Below are 5,999 nucleotides of genomic sequence, written 5' to 3' on the forward strand. Positions count from 1 at the left end.
GAAAGAGTTCTTTGAATCAAATAATCATGAGAAGGGGTAGATATGCCTTTGGGATATATATAATTAACTTTTTCTATATTCAAATGGAAACCCATTTCCACTTTCCAAATGGAAGGTTTTGCTTTATGTATATGAAGTAATGCTTCTCACTTATTTTAAAAGATATCAATAAAAAGAAGCCTCACATTTTTATGTACAACTCCTTTTTGTATTTCCAACACACAAAAAAAACACATAAATCTTAGGTATTGGACAATTTTTTTCCCTTGAAACACATGCTGTGTTCTTTTTTCATAGTTTCTTTTCAAGACTGGAAAAGTTTATCCTGCCATTTGTCCTATATCCCACTTGGATACTTTTGTTCCTAAGCCCAAGGTAACATTCATTAAGCTACTTTGCAAGGACTCAGTTCAGAATGTTTTGGTAGAGTTGTTAACTGCTAATGGCCAAGCTTTGGCCATCATGATGTTAGGTAGTCAGTCACGTGTGCTTTCTGATCAGCCCTGTCCACTTCAGTGTCCCCCTCCCCTGATATGTGTGCATGGGTTAGATCTCCGTCATGTTTCAAATCCCCAAGTAAACTAGCTCAGGGTTTTACTTTTTAAAATCTGTCAGTACCATAAAGCCCTTGGGTATGTTTTAACTTACTGGCCTTACACAGGATTTCCTTTACATTGTTACACTGTCCTAGGACTTCGATTAATATTTTACAGAGAGATATGTTAGGGCCCAAATCAAATTTAACTTTTGACTCTTATTTTTAAAGCAAAACATACAAATATTTCACTTAATTTTAGCCACAGCTATTCAGAGTATCCTAACCAAACTTTATTTTTATAATGGATCTTACATTTACAAAACAAAATGAATTTCTACAAAACCTCAAAGCTGTAATTCCTGAGGACTGTTTCCATTGTTTAGACTCTGTTGAGAAGTCAATGTCACACTGAATTTGTTATATATGTTGTTAGTAATGAAGGAACAAATCTGTTCACATTGAAAAATCTGTTCACATTGAAAGGAACAAATCTGTTCACATTGAAAAAAAAAGTCTAACTAGTAATATGTATTGAAACTTAATACAAAGATCCTTTTTGGGGGGCAGCCCGGGTAGCTCAGCGGTTTAGCGCTGCCTTCAGCCCAGGATATGATCCTGGGGTCCCAGGATCGAGACCCACGTTGGGCTCCCTGCATGGAGCCTGCTTCTCCCTCTCTGCCTGTGTCTCTGCCTCTCTTTCTCTCTCTCTCTCTCATGAATAAATAAATTTTTTTAAAAAGATCCTTTTTTCTATTACTTGTAGAGCAAAACAAACTTTTATCTATAACTGTATAATTAATATAGTAATATAATAATTAAGCCATCTCACATACAAGATCCCTAAAAAAATGATGGATCTGAAAAAAAAAAAAAAAATGATGGATCTGAGCATCAAGTAAGGTAGTAGGTGGTGTCTTCCCAACCACCACCACCACCCACTCTGCCCCAGTCAAATGCACAGAGGTGTAAAAGTTTGACAGTCCTTTGATCCTTGTCAGTGTGAAAGTTCTCTTTGGAGGCTTATTTCAGGACACTATGTCGATGATTGTAGTTGACTTATAGTTCTGAATCCTAGTCTTCAGACTTTTAAAATACATATGCTATGATTTGGGGTTTGTTATAGTGCTTATCCCCACTGGTATTTTTTTTCTTGTCATTTTTTGGGAATATCCTAGCTGGGAGTTACCAAGCAAAATGCTTAGGGAAATATATCAATATTCAATTGATGATGCTCCTCCTATCACATTTACCCTGGCACCATAGATATATGAGTACCCTTTTGAGTTTAGTATGATTAATGTAATTTTGTCTAGTAACTAAAAAGTGTGGCCTTAATCAGTGAGTCATTGTATGCTATGACACCCAACAGGACACCTCCATTCTTTACTAGAAAATTATGACTGGTAACCCCAGGAGTTAAAGCCAGTACCTACTATAGAATTTCTTTTGGAAATCTTCCTAAGTGCTGTATATCACAACCTCAGAGTTTAGTCATGTCATCTTAAGACTTTTTTCCTAAATCATAAATAAGGATCAGAAACAATAAGTTTGGTAGAATACTCTTAACAGACATTTCAGAAACTGGTTTTACCTGCATTAAAGTCTTTTTTTAAATGTTAGGAGCAGGGGCGCCTCAGGGGCTCAGTTGGTTAAGTGTCTGCCTTCAGCTCAAGTCATGATTCCAACGTCCTGGATCAAGTCTGTGTGAGGCTTCCTGTTGAGCGGGGGAGTCTGCTTCTCCCTCTGCCTGCCTTGCCCCCCACTCCATTCCACCTTGAGCTCTCTCACTGTCAAATAAATAAGGTAAGGATTAAAATGTTAGGAGCAGGGATCCCTGGGTGGCGCAGCGGTTTGGCGCCTGCCTTTGGCCCAGGGCGCGATCCTGGAGACCCGGGATCGAATCCCACGTCAGGCTCCCGGTGCATGGAGCCTGCTTCTCCCTCTGCCTGTGTCTCTGCCTCTCTCTCTCTCTCTCTCTCTCTCTCTGTGTGTGTGTGTGTGTGTGTGTGTGTGACTATCATAAATAAATTTAAAAAAAAATGTTAGGAGCAGAAAATCTTGTAAATGCTGCAGCAGAATTATTTCTACATCTTCCATTTGTTGGTCTTTGTTTCTTTCTTTTTTTCTTTCAAAGATTTTATTTATTTATGAGACAGAGAGAGGCAGAGACATAGGCAGAGGGAGCCCGATGTGGGACTGGATCCTGGGACTCCAGGATCATGCCCTGAGCCAAAGGCAGACACTCAACCACTGAGCCACCCAGGCGTCCAATATTTATTTAATGAAGAGGAAAAAAACTTGGAAGAAAAATAAGCTTCCTATGGAGTAACATTCCTTCGAAAATAGAAGTTGGTAAACATGAGGTTTTCTTGACCGTTCTGTCTGATAGTGTTCTTCCCTCTCCGGCCATCCTGGATTAGTGAGTTTATGAGCATATAGAAACTGTCCTTCCAGAATCTGGCGCCCTCTCATGTGCTTCTGCCTGCTAGTCGCATCTCTCGTTTTTTATGATTGTGTAGCACCATGTCTAGTTTGTAGTAGTAACTACTTTGGTATCCTATCTTTCTTTTAAAGTTAGTTATTTGCTTGCTTGCTTGCTTGCTTGCTTGCGAGACAGAGCACAAGTGCCAACAGTGGGGAGGAACAGAGGGAGAGGGACAAGCAGACTCTACACTGAGTGCAGAGTCCGACATGGGGCTCGATCCCAGGACCCTGAGATCATGACCTGGCCGAAAACAAGAGTCAGATACCCAACCAACTGAGCTAGGCACCCCTGGTGTCCTATTTTAATGAGGTTCATACCTCAGTAGGTTCATACCTACTTACCTTACTTTTGAAAACTTGAATTTTCATGTAAACTAATGTACACCTTTCCTTGTGGTTTATGTTTATTTTCAAGAAGCATAAACCTGCTGATGGTTTTAAGTACCCTTTCTCTTACTGATAGTGGTTATAGAAACTTTCTTAAGCTTAAAGATTACTGCCCTGATAGTGTTTAAAAGATAAATTGAGGGATGCCTGGGTGGCTAAGTTAATTAAGCATCTGCCTTCAACTCAGGTCATGATCTCAGGGTCCTGGGACAGAGCCCCCCATCAGGCTTCCTACTCAGTGGAGAGCCTGCTTCTCCCTCTCCCTCTGCAGCTCCCCCCACTTGTGGTTGGTCACACTCTGTGTCAAATAAATAAATAAAATCTTTAAAACAAAAATCAAAGATAAATTGAGGTCCCCTGATTTCTTTGGAAGAAAAGTCCCATAGCCTACACAGAGAATGGTAGTAGTATTAGAAGCTTACATATTCATAGACTATATGAAAGCCATTTTTAAGCAGCTTATGGCTTTGCCAGTTTTGTACTTAATAGCATGAATCAGAATGCCTTTATTCACAGTTATTTGAATGTTCCTTCTACTTCAGAGATTGACCTATTTTTTGTGTGTTTTTATTATAAAAGGAAATATGGGCTTGATCTGGTTTCTGAGGGATAGTAACTTAATCTTTGGGATTGCTTAGGCTCCACAGTTTGATCTGTAGCACAGATACCAAACCAAAGACCATTATGTGGGTCTGAGCAAGTGATTCACTTTTGCTCGTTAGAGGAAAGTTCAGAAAGGTTAGTGTTTAGTCAGACGAAATAAAATCTAAGACAACTACCCTTATGATGATACTTTTACGTGAAATCTAAAAAGTAAATAAGCCAAGCAATACATAAGCAAGCCGAGCTCACAGATACGAGAACACAGAGAGGGGGTTGCTAGAAGACCGGGTTGGAGGATGAGAGAAATGGATAACTGTTTTTGTTTTTAGTAAATTGAATGTTTTGAAAGGTTACTGTTCGGTTATCTTGTACTTTGGGATTATCCTGGATTCTCTAATATAAATGATCTTTTTGAGTTACGGGAAACTGATCAAGCACTGCAGGAAATAAAACTGATTGTCTTAAGTGTCTGCTTTTAAATCAGGTAGTCTGTACTAGTGCACTTTGAAGATATGAGCCTGAATTATTTGCTGAATTATCAGGTCTATTGGGTTATATATTGGTTTCCTTATAGTAGGAAACTTTTTAAATTTATTCTTTATTTTTTAAAGATTTTATTTTTTCATGAGGGACACACACACACAGAGAAAGAGAGAGAGAGAGGCAGGCAGAGACACAGAGGAAGAAGCAGGCTCCATGCAGGGAGCCCGACATGGGACTCGATCCCGAGTCTCCAGGATCACACCCTGGGCTGAAGGTGGTGCTAAACCACTGAGCCACAGGGCTGCCCGGAAACGTTTTTTTAAATTACCTTTTAGTTCCTAAGACTTACGTTCAGTAATTGGATCCTACCTAACGTTAAATGAGGTTTTGCTTAGGATTACTTCTCAAAATCTTTGTTACCTATTCATTGCTGCTAATCTGGAATTGTAGAAGGGCATTTCTGAAATCTGACTCTGCATGGGAAAAGGTCAGTGTGGGGATTTGAGGTATGGCGATTTGCCACAAACTCTTCTTAACCCTAGGCTTGTTATAGAGCGTATAAGGAAATTAAAATTTCTCTTATGACATCTGAGGGCAAAAAAATTATTTTGTTTGAAAAGTGATCAAGAAGAAGAGACTCTCCCACCAAATCTTTATTATTTGTGTAAACAATCCCTTAAACTGTCAAGGTTCATGGAATTTTGAATTTTAATAGGGTTTCTTTTTTGGCATTCATATTCCAGATCTTAATTAAAAATTCTCTTCTTTTTAGAAAGTGGGCGGGCTTAAAATGTTTAAATATACTACATAGTAAGGTCTGTGTGGCAGAGGAAAGGACAGGGTCTAATCTTGGCACTTCCACCCTCCTCAGGTGAACTGTGACCTTTATCAAAAGCTGCTGCCTCAGCTTGGATCCCATTTTGAGTGTTAATGGCTTTAGCTGGAGACTCATTTGGAAGGCCTTATTTGTTGCTGGATGGTAGTGTTTCCTTTAATGTATTTCATAAGAGAAACTATTAATTCCAGAATGTCAGTGTGTGTTTTTAAAAAGAAATTTGAAAACTTCACATCAGTGTAAGTTGATCCACTTTAAGGTAATAATTTTAACAAAACTTGGTGTGTGAAAAACCCAGATGGTTATAAAAATACACTTCATCCTTCATTACTTCAGAAAACTTCTACACAGATAAATGGAACACTTTAACTGCTGCGTATAAATAACCATACAACTCTACTGCCTTGAAGGGACGTGTGTTGGAAAGGGTGTCGAAAAGCAAAAAATAGCGTAAAATATTTAACACTGCAGACTTTAACACTCACTGCTTTCATTTACTCAAATAACTCCGCCTGAGCAGCTACCACAGTTCAGTGCTAAGCCCTCCAGGAGTCCAGTTCTTTACAGATAAGACTGTTCCTGTCCCAAAGGGACACCAAGTTTTTACCAAGAAATGGTACCGAAATTCTCTCTTCGACATGCTTTGGTTTGCCATTTTTGCCAGGGAGG

At 39.1% G+C, this 5,999-nt stretch overlaps 1 protein-coding gene across 1 annotated transcript in view; it reads left to right on the plus strand.

Annotated features, from left to right (window-relative positions):
• TSG101 (tumor susceptibility 101) overlaps positions 1-5,999 on the plus strand; it is a 42,241-nt gene that overhangs the window by 31,291 nt on the left and 4,951 nt on the right. The gene's annotated exons all lie outside the window — the stretch shown is intronic.

This window comes from Canis aureus, chromosome 23 (assembly GCF_053574225.1).
Source record: "Canis aureus isolate CA01 chromosome 23, VMU_Caureus_v.1.0, whole genome shotgun sequence".
NCBI classification, from domain to species: Eukaryota; Metazoa; Chordata; class Mammalia; order Carnivora; family Canidae; genus Canis; species Canis aureus.